The 23,390-nt window shown below is 51.1% G+C and overlaps 9 non-coding genes across 9 annotated transcripts; all 9 read left to right on the top strand.

The window, feature by feature from the left end:
• The first annotated feature begins 2,141 nt into the window (after positions 1–2,141).
• Positions 2,142–2,304, top strand: LOC126321744 (U1 spliceosomal RNA). Its single transcript, XR_007558506.1, has one exon. It is a non-coding gene; the product is annotated as a U1 spliceosomal RNA (small nuclear RNA).
• A 2,300-nt stretch (positions 2,305–4,604) lies between these two features.
• On the top strand, positions 4,605–4,767 carry LOC126321743 (U1 spliceosomal RNA). The gene has a single exon (XR_007558505.1). It is a non-coding gene; the product is annotated as a U1 spliceosomal RNA (small nuclear RNA).
• A 2,300-nt stretch (positions 4,768–7,067) lies between these two features.
• Positions 7,068–7,230, top strand: LOC126321742 (U1 spliceosomal RNA). Its single transcript, XR_007558504.1, has one exon. It is a non-coding gene; the product is annotated as a U1 spliceosomal RNA (small nuclear RNA).
• Positions 7,231–9,531: 2,301 nt separating this feature from the next.
• On the top strand, positions 9,532–9,694 carry LOC126321749 (U1 spliceosomal RNA). The gene has a single exon (XR_007558511.1). It is a non-coding gene; the product is annotated as a U1 spliceosomal RNA (small nuclear RNA).
• Positions 9,695–11,994: 2,300 nt separating this feature from the next.
• Positions 11,995–12,157, top strand: LOC126321748 (U1 spliceosomal RNA). Its single transcript, XR_007558510.1, has one exon. It is a non-coding gene; the product is annotated as a U1 spliceosomal RNA (small nuclear RNA).
• Positions 12,158–14,457: 2,300 nt separating this feature from the next.
• On the top strand, positions 14,458–14,620 carry LOC126321747 (U1 spliceosomal RNA). Its single transcript, XR_007558509.1, has one exon. It is a non-coding gene; the product is annotated as a U1 spliceosomal RNA (small nuclear RNA).
• A 2,300-nt stretch (positions 14,621–16,920) lies between these two features.
• Positions 16,921–17,083, top strand: LOC126321746 (U1 spliceosomal RNA). Its single transcript, XR_007558508.1, has one exon. It is a non-coding gene; the product is annotated as a U1 spliceosomal RNA (small nuclear RNA).
• Positions 17,084–19,381: 2,298 nt separating this feature from the next.
• Positions 19,382–19,545, top strand: LOC126321745 (U1 spliceosomal RNA). The gene has a single exon (XR_007558507.1). It is a non-coding gene; the product is annotated as a U1 spliceosomal RNA (small nuclear RNA).
• A 2,303-nt stretch (positions 19,546–21,848) lies between these two features.
• LOC126321741 (U1 spliceosomal RNA) lies at positions 21,849–22,011 on the top strand. The gene has a single exon (XR_007558503.1). It is a non-coding gene; the product is annotated as a U1 spliceosomal RNA (small nuclear RNA).
• Positions 22,012–23,390: the final 1,379 nt, after the last annotated feature.

Raw genomic sequence — 23,390 nt, 5'->3', positions numbered from 1 at the left:
ACACACGCGAGACAGATCTGTTCGATAAGCGCGGCGGACGCGCACCACTAGTAGCAGCGGCAGCCGCGAGATGGCACAAGCGGTCTAACTCTGGTACGACACCCCCATTAATGGTCGTACGGCGACTTTTGGCTTTCTCTGTCCATCAGGGGAATGCGCGCCAAACGCAATTGCACGGCGCGGCACTCCCTGAACGCACGGCGACCGCGGTGGCGCGAGCCGGCGTTCACGAGGCGTCGCCCAGCCGAACGCTGTGTCGCCTGTGGCCAGGTACATGAGGGGCGGGAAGCAAGCGTCTAGCGTAGCGTCTCAAGACTTGCAGACTTGCGGCACTTGACGAGCTTGCTGGGATGTGAAATGACGTGGCCAACTGTACCGAAAACGGGCAAGAGAAATTCTAGGCAACAGCAGCTTGTGCTCGCAGGCGGCCACGATGACAAGGGCCAGCGTTGCTTAAATTCGGTGATGGGACGAGAACCGCTGTAGGCTGTTTATTAGGCCACGACAGTGAGCGTTTACTTTCTGTAAGGAATGTCTTGTCGTCGCAGATGTTGTGTTTCATGTGACAAATTTGCAGACGCCCGGAAAAAAAAAAAAAGTTAAGGCTTGGAAATGAACAGTTACAACACTGGGAGGACGAAAAACGGCCAAGTGCAATTACAAACATCGGCGTGGTGAGCGCAGGAAATATCTTTGGTGGTAGCTGAGTGGGACAAGGGCGCCTGTACTCGGGGCTCTGAGGGAAAGTAGAAAACGCAGTGTTATCAGGTGTTTTTCTTGCAAGAAATAGAGTCAAAAAGTCTGTATTACACACGTCTTTAACACAGGTTCGGAACTTCAAATCTGTTTATGGCTACTTTACAAGCTCGCTAATCGTCTTCCAAAATATTAAAAGTACACCATACCTCCAGATCCAGCCGGCCCCCACCCCCTGTACAAACTGTCTCTCGTATGGGCGCCCTTGGAGTGAGAACAGACGCGTTTCGAATGGAATGGGAATAACATAAAACTCTTCTTTTTTTCTCTCTCTGTAACAAGTGTAATTAAAAACACAATTTTTCCCTACTCACTGACAAAATATCCGAACAGTGCCTTCTGTAACACACACAGTTCTACATTGACAGACGCGTAGTAGCGGCACTTTCAATAAATTACTCACGCCTACTAATTGCAGAAACGGATAGCCCTCAAATGAATTCGTTGTTGCATCACTACATTCACAGAAATGCCTCTTCCTTGTTTCCCATCGCTTCGTTACACACCAGACGTGTTGTGTTTACAAACAAAAAGCAATTTAGTTTTATCCTTACCTAATCTACGTCTAAGCAAAGATGGCTAGTTTACCAAATACCGCAAAATTAATCTGCATCTTCGAAATCAGCCCGCCGAAATGTTGCCATGAATGAAACTTTATTTTTTCTCTCTTATGCGTATAGAAAATATGTGCACAAATATTCGATCGAGCTTTCCACGCCCTACTCGGAAGGAGAAGCAAAAAGGAGTGTTACCTTTTAAGTGCCTTCTGTTACTCGGCGTCGAATGTCGAACGTGCCGATTGACGTTCGTTCTTGGAGTTCACGGCCGTCCTGTTTGTTCGTCGCGCACAACACTCACGACTGCATCCAGCTCTCTTAGAACATCTGACAGTGTGAGCTGTGGGGTCCTTCAGTTGCTCGGCGACAGACGACCGTGCGCGACAATGCTGCCGTATTTGCTAGCACTAAGGGCTCTGCTGGAAGGAGCGAAAGTAAAGTGTGGCTGCAAAAAGCACTCATTGCGCAGATCTCATTCGCGGTTTCAACAGCCAAGAAAGAGGGCTCGTTTGAGACGGAGAGGAGGGCCCGGAGGCGGCAGCCCGGACTTGGCCCGCCATCTTCCGGAGGGAACGGTAAATTAACCCCAGCAGCGGCCGGCGCCGCGAGCCGTGTGGCGCTGCTCGCACAAAATGCATCGTTTTTCTCGGCAGAGGAGCGTTGTTGCGACTGTCTGCCATCTAACTCGACAGCCAATAGCTCTTTTGTAAGGAGACAGGTACATGGACGGCCACCATTCTGTTCACCGACTGCGAAAACGTCGGGAGCTCTCGTTACATCTCGATGGCGCGAGGCACTACAAATTCTCGCCTGTGGCGCGACCAAAGCATACTTACCTGGCGTAGGGGATACCGTGATCATGAAGGCGGTTCCTCCGGGGTGAGGCTCTTCCATTGCACTTCGGTCGAGCTGACCCCCGCGATTACTCCAAATGTGAGTAACTCGGGCGCATAATTTTTGGTAGTCGGGACTTGCGTTCGCGCTGTCCCGGTGTTTATTTCAATTGCAAAAGCAGTATTCTGTGATAGCAGTCGGTAACCAGTGCGTCTGAGCTTTCGGCCACCAACGTGTGCTGCAAGGCACTGCCACACGCAGCAGCACTCGCGCTAGGCGCGTACCACACGTCTGCGTCGACCTGGCGTCAAACCCAGAGCCAGAGCACACTGTCTGTTCGATAAGCGCGGCGGACGCGCACCACTAGTAGCAGCGGCAGCCGCGAGATGGCACAAGCGGTCTAACTCTGGTACGACACCCCCATTAATGGTCGTACGGCGACTTTTGGCTTTCTCTGTCCATCAGGGGAATGCGCGCCAAACGCAATTGCACGGCGCGGCACTCCCTGAACGCACGGCGACCGCGGTGGCGCGAGCCGGCGTTCACGAGGCGTCGCCCAGCCGAACGCTGTGTCGCCTGTGGCCAGGTACATGAGGGGCGGGAAGCAAGCGTCTAGCGTAGCGTCTCAAGACTTGCAGACTTGCGGCACTTGACGAGCTTGCTGGGATGTGAAATGACGTGGCCAACTGTACCGAAAACGGGCAAGAGAAATTCTAGGCAACAGCAGCTTGTGCTCGCAGGCGGCCACGATGACAAGGGCCAGCGTTGCTTAAATTCGGTGATGGGACGAGAACCGCTGTAGGCTGTTTATTAGGCCACGACAGTGAGCGTTTACTTTCTGTAAGGAATGTCTTGTCGTCGCAGATGTTGTGTTTCATGTGACAAATTTGCAGACGCCCGGAAAAAAAAAAAAAGTTAAGGCTTGGAAATGAACAGTTACAACACTGGGAGGACGAAAAACGGCCAAGTGCAATTACAAACATCGGCGTGGTGAGCGCAGGAAATATCTTTGGTGGTAGCTGAGTGGGACAAGGGCGCCTGTACTCGGGGCTCTGAGGGAAAGTAGAAAACGCAGTGTTATCAGGTGTTTTTCTTGCAAGAAATAGAGTCAAAAAGTCTGTATTACACACGTCTTTAACACAGGTTCGGAACTTCAAATCTGTTTATGGCTACTTTACAAGCTCGCTAATCGTCTTCCAAAATATTAAAAGTACACCATACCTCCAGATCCAGCCGGCCCCCACCCCCTGTACAAACTGTCTCTCGTATGGGCGCCCTTGGAGTGAGAACAGACGCGTTTCGAATGGAATGGGAATAACATAAAACTCTTCTTTTTTTCTCTCTCTGTAACAAGTGTAATTAAAAACACAATTTTTCCCTACTCACTGACAAAATATCCGAACAGTGCCTTCTGTAACACACACAGTTCTACATTGACAGACGCGTAGTAGCGGCACTTTCAATAAATTACTCACGCCTACTAATTGCAGAAACGGATAGCCCTCAAATGAATTCGTTGTTGCATCACTACATTCACAGAAATGCCTCTTCCTTGTTTCCCATCGCTTCGTTACACACCAGACGTGTTGTGTTTACAAACAAAAAGCAATTTAGTTTTATCCTTACCTAATCTACGTCTAAGCAAAGATGGCTAGTTTACCAAATACCGCAAAATTAATCTGCATCTTCGAAATCAGCCCGCCGAAATGTTGCCATGAATGAAACTTTATTTTTTCTCTCTTATGCGTATAGAAAATATGTGCACAAATATTCGATCGAGCTTTCCACGCCCTACTCGGAAGGAGAAGCAAAAAGGAGTGTTACCTTTTAAGTGCCTTCTGTTACTCGGCGTCGAATGTCGAACGTGCCGATTGACGTTCGTTCTTGGAGTTCACGGCCGTCCTGTTTGTTCGTCGCGCACAACACTCACGACTGCATCCAGCTCTCTTAGAACATCTGACAGTGTGAGCTGTGGGGTCCTTCAGTTGCTCGGCGACAGACGACCGTGCGCGACAATGCTGCCGTATTTGCTAGCACTAAGGGCTCTGCTGGAAGGAGCGAAAGTAAAGTGTGGCTGCAAAAAGCACTCATTGCGCAGATCTCATTCGCGGTTTCAACAGCCAAGAAAGAGGGCTCGTTTGAGACGGAGAGGAGGGCCCGGAGGCGGCAGCCCGGACTTGGCCCGCCATCTTCCGGAGGGAACGGTAAATTAACCCCAGCAGCGGCCGGCGCCGCGAGCCGTGTGGCGCTGCTCGCACAAAATGCATCGTTTTTCTCGGCAGAGGAGCGTTGTTGCGACTGTCTGCCATCTAACTCGACAGCCAATAGCTCTTTTGTAAGGAGACAGGTACATGGACGGCCACCATTCTGTTCACCGACTGCGAAAACGTCGGGAGCTCTCGTTACATCTCGATGGCGCGAGGCACTACAAATTCTCGCCTGTGGCGCGACCAAAGCATACTTACCTGGCGTAGGGGATACCGTGATCATGAAGGCGGTTCCTCCGGGGTGAGGCTCTTCCATTGCACTTCGGTCGAGCTGACCCCCGCGATTACTCCAAATGTGAGTAACTCGGGCGCATAATTTTTGGTAGTCGGGACTTGCGTTCGCGCTGTCCCGGTGTTTATTTCAATTGCAAAAGCAGTATTCTGTGATAGCAGTCGGTAACCAGTGCGTCTGAGCTTTCGGCCACCAACGTGTGCTGCAAGGCACTGCCACACGCAGCAGCACTCGCGCTAGGCGCGTACCACACGTCTGCGTCGACCTGGCGTCAAACCCAGAGCCAGAGCACACTGTCTGTTCGATAAGCGCGGCGGACGCGCACCACTAGTAGCAGCGGCAGCCGCGAGATGGCACAAGCGGTCTAACTCTGGTACGACACCCCCATTAATGGTCGTACGGCGACTTTTGGCTTTCTCTGTCCATCAGGGGAATGCGCGCCAAACGCAATTGCACGGCGCGGCACTCCCTGAACGCACGGCGACCGCGGTGGCGCGAGCCGGCGTTCACGAGGCGTCGCCCAGCCGAACGCTGTGTCGCCTGTGGCCAGGTACATGAGGGGCGGGAAGCAAGCGTCTAGCGTAGCGTCTCAAGACTTGCAGACTTGCGGCACTTGACGAGCTTGCTGGGATGTGAAATGACGTGGCCAACTGTACCGAAAACGGGCAAGAGAAATTCTAGGCAACAGCAGCTTGTGCTCGCAGGCGGCCACGATGACAAGGGCCAGCGTTGCTTAAATTCGGTGATGGGACGAGAACCGCTGTAGGCTGTTTATTAGGCCACGACAGTGAGCGTTTACTTTCTGTAAGGAATGTCTTGTCGTCGCAGATGTTGTGTTTCATGTGACAAATTTGCAGACGCCCGGAAAAAAAAAAAAAGTTAAGGCTTGGAAATGAACAGTTACAACACTGGGAGGACGAAAAACGGCCAAGTGCAATTACAAACATCGGCGTGGTGAGCGCAGGAAATATCTTTGGTGGTAGCTGAGTGGGACAAGGGCGCCTGTACTCGGGGCTCTGAGGGAAAGTAGAAAACGCAGTGTTATCAGGTGTTTTTCTTGCAAGAAATAGAGTCAAAAAGTCTGTATTACACACGTCTTTAACACAGGTTCGGAACTTCAAATCTGTTTATGGCTACTTTACAAGCTCGCTAATCGTCTTCCAAAATATTAAAAGTACACCATACCTCCAGATCCAGCCGGCCCCCACCCCCTGTACAAACTGTCTCTCGTATGGGCGCCCTTGGAGTGAGAACAGACGCGTTTCGAATGGAATGGGAATAACATAAAACTCTTCTTTTTTTCTCTCTCTGTAACAAGTGTAATTAAAAACACAATTTTTCCCTACTCACTGACAAAATATCCGAACAGTGCCTTCTGTAACACACACAGTTCTACATTGACAGACGCGTAGTAGCGGCACTTTCAATAAATTACTCACGCCTACTAATTGCAGAAACGGATAGCCCTCAAATGAATTCGTTGTTGCATCACTACATTCACAGAAATGCCTCTTCCTTGTTTCCCATCGCTTCGTTACACACCAGACGTGTTGTGTTTACAAACAAAAAGCAATTTAGTTTTATCCTTACCTAATCTACGTCTAAGCAAAGATGGCTAGTTTACCAAATACCGCAAAATTAATCTGCATCTTCGAAATCAGCCCGCCGAAATGTTGCCATGAATGAAACTTTATTTTTTCTCTCTTATGCGTATAGAAAATATGTGCACAAATATTCGATCGAGCTTTCCACGCCCTACTCGGAAGGAGAAGCAAAAAGGAGTGTTACCTTTTAAGTGCCTTCTGTTACTCGGCGTCGAATGTCGAACGTGCCGATTGACGTTCGTTCTTGGAGTTCACGGCCGTCCTGTTTGTTCGTCGCGCACAACACTCACGACTGCATCCAGCTCTCTTAGAACATCTGACAGTGTGAGCTGTGGGGTCCTTCAGTTGCTCGGCGACAGACGACCGTGCGCGACAATGCTGCCGTATTTGCTAGCACTAAGGGCTCTGCTGGAAGGAGCGAAAGTAAAGTGTGGCTGCAAAAAGCACTCATTGCGCAGATCTCATTCGCGGTTTCAACAGCCAAGAAAGAGGGCTCGTTTGAGACGGAGAGGAGGGCCCGGAGGCGGCAGCCCGGACTTGGCCCGCCATCTTCCGGAGGGAACGGTAAATTAACCCCAGCAGCGGCCGGCGCCGCGAGCCGTGTGGCGCTGCTCGCACAAAATGCATCGTTTTTCTCGGCAGAGGAGCGTTGTTGCGACTGTCTGCCATCTAACTCGACAGCCAATAGCTCTTTTGTAAGGAGACAGGTACATGGACGGCCACCATTCTGTTCACCGACTGCGAAAACGTCGGGAGCTCTCGTTACATCTCGATGGCGCGAGGCACTACAAATTCTCGCCTGTGGCGCGACCAAAGCATACTTACCTGGCGTAGGGGATACCGTGATCATGAAGGCGGTTCCTCCGGGGTGAGGCTCTTCCATTGCACTTCGGTCGAGCTGACCCCCGCGATTACTCCAAATGTGAGTAACTCGGGCGCATAATTTTTGGTAGTCGGGACTTGCGTTCGCGCTGTCCCGGTGTTTATTTCAATTGCAAAAGCAGTATTCTGTGATAGCAGTCGGTAACCAGTGCGTCTGAGCTTTCGGCCACCAACGTGTGCTGCAAGGCACTGCCACACGCAGCAGCACTCGCGCTAGGCGCGTACCACACGTCTGCGTCGACCTGGCGTCAAACCCAGAGCCAGAGCACACTGTCTGTTCGATAAGCGCGGCGGACGCGCACCACTAGTAGCAGCGGCAGCCGCGAGATGGCACAAGCGGTCTAACTCTGGTACGACACCCCCATTAATGGTCGTACGGCGACTTTTGGCTTTCTCTGTCCATCAGGGGAATGCGCGCCAAACGCAATTGCACGGCGCGGCACTCCCTGAACGCACGGCGACCGCGGTGGCGCGAGCCGGCGTTCACGAGGCGTCGCCCAGCCGAACGCTGTGTCGCCTGTGGCCAGGTACATGAGGGGCGGGAAGCAAGCGTCTAGCGTAGCGTCTCAAGACTTGCAGACTTGCGGCACTTGACGAGCTTGCTGGGATGTGAAATGACGTGGCCAACTGTACCGAAAACGGGCAAGAGAAATTCTAGGCAACAGCAGCTTGTGCTCGCAGGCGGCCACGATGACAAGGGCCAGCGTTGCTTAAATTCGGTGATGGGACGAGAACCGCTGTAGGCTGTTTATTAGGCCACGACAGTGAGCGTTTACTTTCTGTAAGGAATGTCTTGTCGTCGCAGATGTTGTGTTTCATGTGACAAATTTGCAGACGCCCGGAAAAAAAAAAAAAGTTAAGGCTTGGAAATGAACAGTTACAACACTGGGAGGACGAAAAACGGCCAAGTGCAATTACAAACATCGGCGTGGTGAGCGCAGGAAATATCTTTGGTGGTAGCTGAGTGGGACAAGGGCGCCTGTACTCGGGGCTCTGAGGGAAAGTAGAAAACGCAGTGTTATCAGGTGTTTTTCTTGCAAGAAATAGAGTCAAAAAGTCTGTATTACACACGTCTTTAACACAGGTTCGGAACTTCAAATCTGTTTATGGCTACTTTACAAGCTCGCTAATCGTCTTCCAAAATATTAAAAGTACACCATACCTCCAGATCCAGCCGGCCCCCACCCCCTGTACAAACTGTCTCTCGTATGGGCGCCCTTGGAGTGAGAACAGACGCGTTTCGAATGGAATGGGAATAACATAAAACTCTTCTTTTTTTCTCTCTCTGTAACAAGTGTAATTAAAAACACAATTTTTCCCTACTCACTGACAAAATATCCGAACAGTGCCTTCTGTAACACACACAGTTCTACATTGACAGACGCGTAGTAGCGGCACTTTCAATAAATTACTCACGCCTACTAATTGCAGAAACGGATAGCCCTCAAATGAATTCGTTGTTGCATCACTACATTCACAGAAATGCCTCTTCCTTGTTTCCCATCGCTTCGTTACACACCAGACGTGTTGTGTTTACAAACAAAAAGCAATTTAGTTTTATCCTTACCTAATCTACGTCTAAGCAAAGATGGCTAGTTTACCAAATACCGCAAAATTAATCTGCATCTTCGAAATCAGCCCGCCGAAATGTTGCCATGAATGAAACTTTATTTTTTCTCTCTTATGCGTATAGAAAATATGTGCACAAATATTCGATCGAGCTTTCCACGCCCTACTCGGAAGGAGAAGCAAAAAGGAGTGTTACCTTTTAAGTGCCTTCTGTTACTCGGCGTCGAATGTCGAACGTGCCGATTGACGTTCGTTCTTGGAGTTCACGGCCGTCCTGTTTGTTCGTCGCGCACAACACTCACGACTGCATCCAGCTCTCTTAGAACATCTGACAGTGTGAGCTGTGGGGTCCTTCAGTTGCTCGGCGACAGACGACCGTGCGCGACAATGCTGCCGTATTTGCTAGCACTAAGGGCTCTGCTGGAAGGAGCGAAAGTAAAGTGTGGCTGCAAAAAGCACTCATTGCGCAGATCTCATTCGCGGTTTCAACAGCCAAGAAAGAGGGCTCGTTTGAGACGGAGAGGAGGGCCCGGAGGCGGCAGCCCGGACTTGGCCCGCCATCTTCCGGAGGGAACGGTAAATTAACCCCAGCAGCGGCCGGCGCCGCGAGCCGTGTGGCGCTGCTCGCACAAAATGCATCGTTTTTCTCGGCAGAGGAGCGTTGTTGCGACTGTCTGCCATCTAACTCGACAGCCAATAGCTCTTTTGTAAGGAGACAGGTACATGGACGGCCACCATTCTGTTCACACGACTGCGAAAACGTCGGGAGCTCTCGTTACATCTCGATGGCGCGAGGCACTACAAATTCTCGCCTGTGGCGCGACCAAAGCATACTTACCTGGCGTAGGGGATACCGTGATCATGAAGGCGGTTCCTCCGGGGTGAGGCTCTTCCATTGCACTTCGGTCGAGCTGACCCCCGCGATTACTCCAAATGTGAGTAACTCGGGCGCATAATTTTTGGTAGTCGGGACTTGCGTTCGCGCTGTCCCGGTGTTTATTTCAATTGCAAAAGCAGTATTCTGTGATAGCAGTCGGTAACCAGTGCGTCTGAGCTTTCGGCCACCAACGTGTGCTGCAAGGCACTGCCACACGCAGCAGCACTCGCGCTAGGCGCGTACCACACGTCTGCGTCGACCTGGCGTCAAACCCAGAGCCAGAGCACACTGTCTGTTCGATAAGCGCGGCGGACGCGCACCACTAGTAGCAGCGGCAGCCGCGAGATGGCACAAGCGGTCTAACTCTGGTACGACACCCCCATTAATGGTCGTACGGCGACTTTTGGCTTTCTCTGTCCATCAGGGGAATGCGCGCCAAACGCAATTGCACGGCGCGGCACTCCCTGAACGCACGGCGACCGCGGTGGCGCGAGCCGGCGTTCACGAGGCGTCGCCCAGCCGAACGCTGTGTCGCCTGTGGCCAGGTACATGAGGGGCGGGAAGCAAGCGTCTAGCGTAGCGTCTCAAGACTTGCAGACTTGCGGCACTTGACGAGCTTGCTGGGATGTGAAATGACGTGGCCAACTGTACCGAAAACGGGCAAGAGAAATTCTAGGCAACAGCAGCTTGTGCTCGCAGGCGGCCACGATGACAAGGGCCAGCGTTGCTTAAATTCGGTGATGGGACGAGAACCGCTGTAGGCTGTTTATTAGGCCACGACAGTGAGCGTTTACTTTCTGTAAGGAATGTCTTGTCGTCGCAGATGTTGTGTTTCATGTGACAAATTTGCAGACGCCCGGAAAAAAAAAAAAAGTTAAGGCTTGGAAATGAACAGTTACAACACTGGGAGGACGAAAAACGGCCAAGTGCAATTACAAACATCGGCGTGGTGAGCGCAGGAAATATCTTTGGTGGTAGCTGAGTGGGACAAGGGCGCCTGTACTCGGGGCTCTGAGGGAAAGTAGAAAACGCAGTGTTATCAGGTGTTTTTCTTGCAAGAAATAGAGTCAAAAAGTCTGTATTACACACGTCTTTAACACAGGTTCGGAACTTCAAATCTGTTTATGGCTACTTTACAAGCTCGCTAATCGTCTTCCAAAATATTAAAAGTACACCATACCTCCAGATCCAGCCGGCCCCCACCCCCTGTACAAACTGTCTCTCGTATGGGCGCCCTTGGAGTGAGAACAGACGCGTTTCGAATGGAATGGGAATAACATAAAACTCTTCTTTTTTTCTCTCTCTGTAACAAGTGTAATTAAAAACACAATTTTTCCCTACTCACTGACAAAATATCCGAACAGTGCCTTCTGTAACACACACAGTTCTACATTGACAGACGCGTAGTAGCGGCACTTTCAATAAATTACTCACGCCTACTAATTGCAGAAACGGATAGCCCTCAAATGAATTCGTTGTTGCATCACTACATTCACAGAAATGCCTCTTCCTTGTTTCCCATCGCTTCGTTACACACCAGACGTGTTGTGTTTACAAACAAAAAGCAATTTAGTTTTATCCTTACCTAATCTACGTCTAAGCAAAGATGGCTAGTTTACCAAATACCGCAAAATTAATCTGCATCTTCGAAATCAGCCCGCCGAAATGTTGCCATGAATGAAACTTTATTTTTTCTCTCTTATGCGTATAGAAAATATGTGCACAAATATTCGATCGAGCTTTCCACGCCCTACTCGGAAGGAGAAGCAAAAAGGAGTGTTACCTTTTAAGTGCCTTCTGTTACTCGGCGTCGAATGTCGAACGTGCCGATTGACGTTCGTTCTTGGAGTTCACGGCCGTCCTGTTTGTTCGTCGCGCACAACACTCACGACTGCATCCAGCTCTCTTAGAACATCTGACAGTGTGAGCTGTGGGGTCCTTCAGTTGCTCGGCGACAGACGACCGTGCGCGACAATGCTGCCGTATTTGCTAGCACTAAGGGCTCTGCTGGAAGGAGCGAAAGTAAAGTGTGGCTGCAAAAAGCACTCATTGCGCAGATCTCATTCGCGGTTTCAACAGCCAAGAAAGAGGGCTCGTTTGAGACGGAGAGGAGGGCCCGGAGGCGGCAGCCCGGACTTGGCCCGCCATCTTCCGGAGGGAACGGTAAATTAACCCCAGCAGCGGCCGGCGCCGCGAGCCGTGTGGCGCTGCTCGCACAAAATGCATCGTTTTTCTCGGCAGAGGAGCGTTGTTGCGACTGTCTGCCATCTAACTCGACAGCCAATAGCTCTTTTGTAAGGAGACAGGTACATGGACGGCCACCATTCTGTTCACCGACTGCGAAAACGTCGGGAGCTCTCGTTACATCTCGATGGCGCGAGGCACTACAAATTCTCGCCTGTGGCGCGACCAAAGCATACTTACCTGGCGTAGGGGATACCGTGATCATGAAGGCGGTTCCTCCGGGGTGAGGCTCTTCCATTGCACTTCGGTCGAGCTGACCCCCGCGATTACTCCAAATGTGAGTAACTCGGGCGCATAATTTTTGGTAGTCGGGACTTGCGTTCGCGCTGTCCCGGTGTTTATTTCAATTGCAAAAGCAGTATTCTGTGATAGCAGTCGGTAACCAGTGCGTCTGAGCTTTCGGCCACCAACGTGTGCTGCAAGGCACTGCCACACGCAGCAGCACTCGCGCTAGGCGCGTACCACACGTCTGCGTCGACCTGGCGTCAAACCCAGAGCCAGAGCACACTGTCTGTTCGATAAGCGCGGCGGACGCGCACCACTAGTAGCAGCGGCAGCCGCGAGATGGCACAAGCGGTCTAACTCTGGTACGACACCCCCATTAATGGTCGTACGGCGACTTTTGGCTTTCTCTGTCCATCAGGGGAATGCGCGCCAAACGCAATTGCACGGCGCGGCACTCCCTGAACGCACGGCGACCGCGGTGGCGCGAGCCGGCGTTCACGAGGCGTCGCCCAGCCGAACGCTGTGTCGCCTGTGGCCAGGTACATGAGGGGCGGGAAGCAAGCGTCTAGCGTAGCGTCTCAAGACTTGCAGACTTGCGGCACTTGACGAGCTTGCTGGGATGTGAAATGACGTGGCCAACTGTACCGAAAACGGGCAAGAGAAATTCTAGGCAACAGCAGCTTGTGCTCGCAGGCGGCCACGATGACAAGGGCCAGCGTTGCTTAAATTCGGTGATGGGACGAGAACCGCTGTAGGCTGTTTATTAGGCCACGACAGTGAGCGTTTACTTTCTGTAAGGAATGTCTTGTCGTCGCAGATGTTGTGTTTCATGTGACAAATTTGCAGACGCCCGGAAAAAAAAAAAAAGTTAAGGCTTGGAAATGAACAGTTACAACACTGGGAGGACGAAAAACGGCCAAGTGCAATTACAAACATCGGCGTGGTGAGCGCAGGAAATATCTTTGGTGGTAGCTGAGTGGGACAAGGGCGCCTGTACTCGGGGCTCTGAGGGAAAGTAGAAAACGCAGTGTTATCAGGTGTTTTTCTTGCAAGAAATAGAGTCAAAAAGTCTGTATTACACACGTCTTTAACACAGGTTCGGAACTTCAAATCTGTTTATGGCTACTTTACAAGCTCGCTAATCGTCTTCCAAAATATTAAAAGTACACCATACCTCCAGATCCAGCCGGCCCCCACCCCCTGTACAAACTGTCTCTCGTATGGGCGCCCTTGGAGTGAGAACAGACGCGTTTCGAATGGAATGGGAATAACATAAAACTCTTCTTTTTTTCTCTCTCTGTAACAAGTGTAATTAAAAACACAATTTTTCCCTACTCACTGACAAAATATCCGAACAGTGCCTTCTGTAACACACACAGTTCTACATTGACAGACGCGTAGTAGCGGCACTTTCAATAAATTACTCACGCCTACTAATTGCAGAAACGGATAGCCCTCAAATGAATTCGTTGTTGCATCACTACATTCACAGAAATGCCTCTTCCTTGTTTCCCATCGCTTCGTTACACACCAGACGTGTTGTGTTTACAAACAAAAAGCAATTTAGTTTTATCCTTACCTAATCTACGTCTAAGCAAAGATGGCTAGTTTACCAAATACCGCAAAATTAATCTGCATCTTCGAAATCAGCCCGCCGAAATGTTGCCATGAATGAAACTTTATTTTTTCTCTCTTATGCGTATAGAAAATATGTGCACAAATATTCGATCGAGCTTTCCACGCCCTACTCGGAAGGAGAAGCAAAAAGGAGTGTTACCTTTTAAGTGCCTTCTGTTACTCGGCGTCGAATGTCGAACGTGCCGATTGACGTTCGTTCTTGGAGTTCACGGCCGTCCTGTTTGTTCGTCGCGCACAACACTCACGACTGCATCCAGCTCTCTTAGAACATCTGACAGTGTGAGCTGTGGGGTCCTTCAGTTGCTCGGCGACAGACGACCGTGCGCGACAATGCTGCCGTATTTGCTAGCACTAAGGGCTCTGCTGGAAGGAGCGAAAGTAAAGTGTGGCTGCAAAAAGCACTCATTGCGCAGATCTCATTCGCGGTTTCAACAGCCAAGAAAGAGGGCTCGTTTGAGACGGAGAGGAGGGCCCGGAGGCGGCAGCCCGGACTTGGCCCGCCATCTTCCGGAGGGAACGGTAAATTAACCCCAGCAGCGGCCGGCGCCGCGAGCCGTGTGGCGCTGCTCGCACAAAATGCATCGTTTTTCTCGGCAGAGGAGCGTTGTTGCGACTGTCTGCCATCTAACTCGACAGCCAATAGCTCTTTTGTAAGGAGACAGGTACATGGACGGCCACCATTCTGTTCACCGACTGCGAAAACGTCGGGAGCTCTCGTTACATCTCGATGGCGCGAGGCACTACAAATTCTCGCCTGTGGCGCGACCAAAGCATACTTACCTGGCGTAGGGGATACCGTGATCATGAAGGCGGTTCCTCCGGGGTGAGGCTCTTCCATTGCACTTCGGTCGAGCTGACCCCCGCGATTACTCCAAATGTGAGTAACTCGGGCGCATAATTTTTGGTAGTCGGGACTTGCGTTCGCGCTGTCCCGGTGTTTATTTCAATTGCAAAAGCAGTATTCTGTGATAGCAGTCGGTAACCAGTGCGTCTGAGCTTTCGGCCACCAACGTGTGCTGCAAGGCACTGCCACACGCAGCAGCACTCGCGCTAGGCGCGTACCACACGTCTGCGTCGACCTGGCGTCAAACCCAGAGCCAGAGCACACTGTCTGTTCGATAAGCGCGGCGGACGCGCACCACTAGTAGCAGCGGCAGCCGCGAGATGGCACAAGCGGTCTAACTCTGGTACGACACCCCCATTAATGGTCGTACGGCGACTTTTGGCTTTCTCTGTCCATCAGGGGAATGCGCGCCAAACGCAATTGCACGGCGCGGCACTCCCTGAACGCACGGCGACCGCGGTGGCGCGAGCCGGCGTTCACGAGGCGTCGCCCAGCCGAACGCTGTGTCGCCTGTGGCCAGGTACATGAGGGGCGGGAAGCAAGCGTCTAGCGTAGCGTCTCAAGACTTGCAGACTTGCGGCACTTGACGAGCTTGCTGGGATGTGAAATGACGTGGCCAACTGTACCGAAAACGGGCAAGAGAAATTCTAGGCAACAGCAGCTTGTGCTCGCAGGCGGCCACGATGACAAGGGCCAGCGTTGCTTAAATTCGGTGATGGGACGAGAACCGCTGTAGGCTGTTTATTAGGCCACGACAGTGAGCGTTTACTTTCTGTAAGGAATGTCTTGTCGTCGCAGATGTTGTGTTTCATGTGACAAATTTGCAGACGCCCGGAAAAAAAAAAAAAGTTAAGGCTTGGAAATGAACAGTTACAACACTGGGAGGACGAAAAACGGCCAAGTGCAATTACAAACATCGGCGTGGTGAGCGCAGGAAATATCTTTGGTGGTAGCTGAGTGGGACAAGGGCGCCTGTACTCGGGGCTCTGAGGGAAAGTAGAAAACGCAGTGTTATCAGGTGTTTTTCTTGCAAGAAATAGAGTCAAAAAGTCTGTATTACACACGTCTTTAACACAGGTTCGGAACTTCAAATCTGTTTATGGCTACTTTACAAGCTCGCTAATCGTCTTCCAAAATATTAAAAGTACACCATACCTCCAGATCCAGCCGGCCCCCACCCCCTGTACAAACTGTCTCTCGTATGGGCGCCCTTGGAGTGAGAACAGACGCGTTTCGAATGGAATGGGAATAACATAAAACTCTTCTTTTTTTCTCTCTCTGTAACAAGTGTAATTAAAAACACAATTTTTCCCTACTCACTGACAAAATATCCGAACAGTGCCTTCTGTAACACACACAGTTCTACATTGACAGACGCGTAGTAGCGGCACTTTCAATAAATTACTCACGCCTACTAATTGCAGAAACGGATAGCCCTCAAATGAATTCGTTGTTGCATCACTACATTCACAGAAATGCCTCTTCCTTGTTTCCCATCGCTTCGTTACACACCAGACGTGTTGTGTTTACAAACAAAAAGCAATTTAGTTTTATCCTTACCTAATCTACGTCTAAGCAAAGATGGCTAGTTTACCAAATACCGCAAAATTAATCTGCATCTTCGAAATCAGCCCGCCGAAATGTTGCCATGAATGAAACTTTATTTTTTCTCTCTTATGCGTATAGAAAATATGTGCACAAATATTCGATCGAGCTTTCCACGCCCTACTCGGAAGGAGAAGCAAAAAGGAGTGTTACCTTTTAAGTGCCTTCTGTTACTCGGCGTCGAATGTCGAACGTGCCGATTGACGTTCGTTCTTGGAGTTCACGGCCGTCCTGTTTGTTCGTCGCGCACAACACTCACGACTGCATCCAGCTCTCTTAGAACATCTGACAGTGTGAGCTGTGGGGTCCTTCAGTTGCTCGGCGACAGACGACCGTGCGCGACAATGCTGCCGTATTTGCTAGCACTAAGGGCTCTGCTGGAAGGAGCGAAAGTAAAGTGTGGCTGCAAAAAGCACTCATTGCGCAGATCTCATTCGCGGTTTCAACAGCCAAGAAAGAGGGCTCGTTTGAGACGGAGAGGAGGGCCCGGAGGCGGCAGCCCGGACTTGGCCCGCCATCTTCCGGAGGGAACGGTAAATTAACCCCAGCAGCGGCCGGCGCCGCGAGCCGTGTGGCGCTGCTCGCACAAAATGCATCGTTTTTCTCGGCAGAGGAGCGTTGTTGCGACTGTCTGCCATCTAACTCGACAGCCAATAGCTCTTTTGTAAGGAGACAGGTACATGGACGGCCACCATTCTGTTCACCGACTGCGAAAACGTCGGGAGCTCTCGTTACATCTCGATGGCGCGAGGCACTACAAATTCTCGCCTGTGGCGCGACCAAAGCATACTTACCTGGCGTAGGGGATACCGTGATCATGAAGGCGGTTCCTCCGGGGTGAGGCTCTTCCATTGCACTTCGGTCGAGCTGACCCCCGCGATTACTCCAAATGTGAGTAACTCGGGCGCATAATTTTTGGTAGTCGGGACTTGCGTTCGCGCTGTCCCGGTGTTTATTTCAATTGCAAAAGCAGTATTCTGTGATAGCAGTCGGTAACCAGTGCGTCTGAGCTTTCGGCCACCAACGTGTGCTGCAAGGCACTGCCACACGCAGCAGCACTCGCGCTAGGCGCGTACCACACGTCTGCGTCGACCTGGCGTCAAACCCAGAGCCAGAGCACACTGTCTGTTCGATAAGCGCGGCGGACGCGCACCACTAGTAGCAGCGGCAGCCGCGAGATGGCACAAGCGGTCTAACTCTGGTACGACACCCCCATTAATGGTCGTACGGCGACTTTTGGCTTTCTCTGTCCATCAGGGGAATGCGCGCCAAACGCAATTGCACGGCGCGGCACTCCCTGAACGCACGGCGACCGCGGTGGCGCGAGCCGGCGTTCACGAGGCGTCGCCCAGCCGAACGCTGTGTCGCCTGTGGCCAGGTACATGAGGGGCGGGAAGCAAGCGTCTAGCGTAGCGTCTCAAGACTTGCAGACTTGCGGCACTTGACGAGCTTGCTGGGATGTGAAATGACGTGGCCAACTGTACCGAAAACGGGCAAGAGAAATTCTAGGCAACAGCAGCTTGTGCTCGCAGGCGGCCACGATGACAAGGGCCAGCGTTGCTTAAATTCGGTGATGGGACGAGAACCGCTGTAGGCTGTTTATTAGGCCACGACAGTGAGCGTTTACTTTCTGTAAGGAATGTCTTGTCGTCGCAGATGTTGTGTTTCATGTGACAAATTTGCAGACGCCCGGAAAAAAAAAAAAGTTAAGGCTTGGAAATGAACAGTTACAACACTGGGAGGACGAAAAACGGCCAAGTGCAATTACAAACATCGGCGTGGTGAGCGCAGGAAATATCTTTGGTGGTAGCTGAGTGGGACAAGGGCGCCTGTACTCGGGGCTCTGAGGGAAAGTAGAAAACGCAGTGTTATCAGGTGTTTTTCTTGCAAGAAATAGAGTCAAAAAGTCTGTATTACACACGTCTTTAACACAGGTTCGGAACTTCAAATCTGTTTATGGCTACTTTACAAGCTCGCTAATCGTCTTCCAAAATATTAAAAGTACACCATACCTCCAGATCCAGCCGGCCCCCACCCCCTGTACAAACTGTCTCTCGTATGGGCGCCCTTGGAGTGAGAACAGACGCGTTTCGAATGGAATGGGAATAACATAAAACTCTTCTTTTTTTCTCTCTCTGTAACAAGTGTAATTAAAAACACAATTTTTCCCTACTCACTGACAAAATATCCGAACAGTGCCTTCTGTAACACACACAGTTCTACATTGACAGACGCGTAGTAGCGGCACTTTCAATAAATTACTCACGCCTACTAATTGCAGAAACGGATAGCCCTCAAATGAATTCGTTGTTGCATCACTACATTCACAGAAATGCCTCTTCCTTGTTTCCCATCGCTTCGTTACACACCAGACGTGTTGTGTTTACAAACAAAAAGCAATTTAGTTTTATCCTTACCTAATCTACGTCTAAGCAAAGATGGCTAGTTTACCAAATACCGCAAAATTAATCTGCATCTTCGAAATCAGCCCGCCGAAATGTTGCCATGAATGAAACTTTATTTTTTCTCTCTTATGCGTATAGAAAATATGTGCACAAATATTCGATCGAGCTTTCCACGCCCTACTCGGAAGGAGAAGCAAAAAGGAGTGTTACCTTTTAAGTGCCTTCTGTTACTCGGCGTCGAATGTCGAACGTGCCGATTGACGTTCGTTCTTGGAGTTCACGGCCGTCCTGTTTGTTCGTCGCGCACAACACTCACGACTGCATCCAGCTCTCTTAGAACATCTGACAGTGTGAGCTGTGGGGTCCTTCAGTTGCTCGGCGACAGACGACCGTGCGCGACAATGCTGCCGTATTTGCTAGCACTAAGGGCTCTGCTGGAAGGAGCGAAAGTAAAGTGTGGCTGCAAAAAGCACTCATTGCGCAGATCTCATTCGCGGTTTCAACAGCCAAGAAAGAGGGCTCGTTTGAGACGGAGAGGAGGGCCCGGAGGCGGCAGCCCGGACTTGGCCCGCCATCTTCCGGAGGGAACGGTAAATTAACCCCAGCAGCGGCCGGCGCCGCGAGCCGTGTGCGCTGCTCGCACAAAATGCATCGTTTTTCTCGGCAGAGGAGCGTTGTTGCGACTGTCTGCCATCTAACTCGACAGCCAATAGCTCTTTTGTAAGGAGACAGGTACATGGACGGCCACCATTCTGTTCACCGACTGCGAAAACGTCGGGAGCTCTCGTTACATCTCGATGGCGCGAGGCACTACAAATTCTCGCCTGTGGCGCGACCAAAGCATACTTACCTGGCGTAGGGGATACCGTGATCATGAAGGCGGTTCCTCCGGGGTGAGGCTCTTCCATTGCACTTCGGTCGAGCTGACCCCCCGCGATTACTCCAAATGTGAGTAACTCGGGCGCATAATTTTTGGTAGTCGGGACTTGCGTTCGCGCTGTCCCGGTGTTTATTTCAATTGCAAAAGCAGTATTCTGTGATAGCAGTCGGTAACCAGTGCGTCTGAGCTTTCGGCCACCAACGTGTGCTGCAAGGCACTGCCACACGCAGCAGCACTCGCGCTAGGCGCGTAACCACACGTCTGCGTCGACCTGGCGTCAAACCCAGAGCCAGAGCACACTGTCTGTTCGATAAGCGCGGCGGACGCGCACACACTAGTAGCAGCGGCAGCCGCGAGATGGCACAAGCGGTCTAACTCTGGTACGACACCCCCATTAATGGTCGTACGGCGACTTTTGGCTTTCTCTGTCCATCAGGGGAATGCGCGCCAAACGCAATTGCACGGCGCGGCACTCCCTGAACGCACGGCGACCGCGGTGGCGCGAGCCGGCGTTCACGAGGCGTCGCCCAGCCGAACGCTGTGTCGCCTGTGGCCAGGTACATGAGGGGCGGGAAGCAAGCGTCTAGCGTAGCGTCTCAAGACTTGCAGACTTGCGGCACTTGACGAGCTTGCTGGGATGTGAAATGACGTGGCCAACTGTACCGAAAACGGGCAAGAGAAATTCTAGGCAACAGCAGCTTGTGCTCGCAGGCGGCCACGATGACAAGGGCCAGCGTTGCTTAAATTCGGTGATGGGACGAGAACCGCTGTAGGCTGTTTATTAGGCCACGACAGTGAGCGTTTACTTTCTGTAAGGAATGTCTTGTCGTCGCAGATGTTGTGTTTCATGTGACAAATTTGCAGACGCCCGGAAAAAAAAAAAAGTTAAGGCTTGGAAATGAACAGTTACAACACTGGGAGGACGAAAAACGGCCAAGTGCAATTACAAACATCGGCGTGGTGAGCGCAGGAATATCTTTGGTGGTAGCTGAGTGGGACAAGGGCGCCTGTACTCGGGGCTCTGAGGGAAAGTAGAAAACGCAGTGTTATCAGGTGTTTTTCTTGCAAGAAATAGAGTCAAAAAGTCTGTATTACACACGTCCTTTAACACAGGTTCGGAACTTCAAATCTGTTTATGGCTACTTTACAAGCTCGCTAATCGTCTTCCAAAATATTAAAAGTACACCATACCTCCAGATCCAGCCGGCCCCCACCCCCTGTACAAACTGTCTCTCGTATGGGCGCCCTTGGAGTGAGAACAGACGCGTTTCGAATGGAATGGGAATAACATAAAACTCTTCTTTTTTTCTCTCTCTGTAACAAGTGTAATTAAAAACACAATTTTTCCCTACTCACTGACAAAATATCCGAACAGTGCCTTCTGTAACACACACAGTTCTACATTGACAGACGCGTAGTAGCGGCACTTTCAATAAATTACTCACGCCTACTAATTGCAGAAACGGATAGCCCTCAAATGAATTCGTTGTTGCATCACTACATTCACAGAAATGCCTCTTCCTTGTTTTCCCATCGCTTCGTTACACACCAGACGTGTTGTGTTTACAAACAAAAAGCAATTTAGTTTTATCCTTACCTAATCTACGTCTAAGCAAAGATGGCTAGTTTACCAAATACCGCAAAATTAATCTGCATCTTCGAAATCAGCCCGCCGAAATGTTGCCATGAATGAAACTTTATTTTTTCTCTCTTATGCGTATAGAAAATATGTGCACAAATATTCGATCGAGCTTTCCACGCCCTACTCGGAAGGAGAAGCAAAAAGGAGTGTTACCTTTTAAGTGCCTTCTGTTACTCGGCGTCGAATGTCGAACGTGCGATTGACGTTCGTTCTTGGAGTTCACGGCCGTCCTGTTTGTTCGTCGCGCACAACACTCACGACTTGCATCCAGCTCTCTTAGAACATCTGACAGTGTGAGCTGTGGGGTCCTTCAGTTGCTCGGCGACAGACGACCGTGCGCGACAATGCTGCCGTATTTGCTAGCACTAAGGGCTCTGCTGGAAGGAGCGAAAGTAAAGTGTGGCTGCAAAAAGCACTCATTGCGCAGATCTCATTCGCGGTTTCAACAGCCAAGAAAGAGGGCTCGTTTGAGACGGAGAGGAGGGCCCGGAGGCGGCAGCCCGGACTTGGCCCGCCATCTTCCGGAGGGAACGGTAAATTAACCCCAGCAGCGGCCGGCGCCGCCGAGCCGTGTGGCGCTGCTCGCACAAAATGCATCGTTTTTTCTCGCAGAGGAGCGTTGTTGCGACTGTCTGCCATCTAACTCGACAGCCAATAGCTCTTTTGTAAGGAGACAGGTACATGGACGGCCACCATTCTGTTCACCGACTGCGAAAACGTCGGGAGCTCTCGTTACATCTCGATGGCGCGAGGCACTACAAATTCTCGCCTGTGGCGCGACCAAAGCATACTTACCTGGCGTAGGGGATACCGTGATCATGAAGGCGGTTCCTCCGGGGTGAGGCTCTTCCATTGCACTTCGGTCGAGCTGACCCCCGCGATTACTCCAAATGTGAGTAACTCGGGCGCATAATTTTTGGTAGTCGGGACTTGCGTTCGCGCTGTCCCGGTGTTTATTTCAATTGCAAAAGCAGTATTCTGTGATAGCAGTCGGTAACCAGTGCGTCCTGAGCTTTCGGCCACCAACGTGTGCTGCAAGGCACTGCCACACGCAGCAGCACTCGCGCTAGGCGCGTACCACACGTCTGCGTCGACCTGGCGTCAAACCCAGAGCCAGAGCACACTGTCTGTTCGATAAGCGCGGCGGACGCGCACCACTAGTAGCAGCGGCAGCCGCGAGATGGCACAAGCGGTCTAACTCTGGTACGACACCCCCATTAATGGTCGTACGGCGACTTTTGGCTTTCTCTGTCCATCAGGGGAATGCGCGCCAAACGCAATTGCACGGCGCGGCACTCCCTGAACGCACGGGCGACCGCGGTGGCGCGAGCCGGCGTTCACGAGGCGTCGCCCAGCCCGAACGCTGTGTCGCCTGTGGCCAGGTACATGAGGGGCGGGAAGCAAGCGTCTAGCGTAGCGTCTCAAGACTTGCAGACTTGCGGCACTTGACGAGCTTGCTGGGATGTGAAATTGACGTGGCCAACTGTACCGAAAACGGGCAAGAGAAATTCTAGGCAACAGCAGCTTGTGCTCGCAGGCGGCCACGATGACAAGGGCCAGCGTTGCTTAAATTCGGTGATGGGACGAGAACCGCTGTAGGCTGTTTATTAGGCCACGACAGTGAGCGTTTACTTTCTGTAAGGAATGTCTTGTCGTCGCAGATGTTGTGTTTCATGTGACAAATTTGCAGACGCCCGGAAAAAAAAAAAAAGTTAAGGCTTGGAAATGAACAGTTACAACACTGGGAGGACGAAAAACGGCCAAGTGCAATTACAAACATCGGCGTGGTGAGCGCAGGAAATATCTTTGGTGGTAGCTGAGTGGGACAAGGGCGCCTGTACTCGGGGCTCTGAGGGAAAGTAGAAAACGCAGTGTTATCAGGTGTTTTTCTTGCAAGAAATAGAGTCAAAAAGTCTGTATTACACACGTCTTTAACACAGGTTCGGAACTTCAAATCTGTTTATGGCTACTTTACAAGCTCGCTAATCGTCTTCCAAAATATTAAAAGTACACCATACCTCCAGATCCAGCCGGCCCCCACCCCCTGTACAAACTGTCTCTCGTATGGGCGCCCTTGGAGTGAGAACAGACGCGTTTCGAATGGAATGGGAATAAACATAAAACTCTTCTTTTTTTCTCTCTCTGTAACAAGTGTAATTAAAAACACAATTTTTCCCTACTCACTGACAAAATATCCGAACAGTGCCTTCTGTAACACACACAGTTCTACATTGACAGACGCGTAGTAGCGGCACTTTCAATAAATTACTCACGCCTACTAATTGCAGAAACGGATAGCCCTCAAATGAATTCAACACGCGATTAGTGT

The sequence above is a fragment of the Schistocerca gregaria genome, unplaced genomic scaffold (assembly GCF_023897955.1).
Source record: "Schistocerca gregaria isolate iqSchGreg1 unplaced genomic scaffold, iqSchGreg1.2 ptg000760l, whole genome shotgun sequence".
In the NCBI taxonomy this organism is placed as follows: Eukaryota; Metazoa; Arthropoda; class Insecta; order Orthoptera; family Acrididae; genus Schistocerca; species Schistocerca gregaria.
The sequence above is the reverse complement of the archived record's forward strand: the minus strand, read 5'-3'. Positions and strand labels throughout refer to the sequence as shown.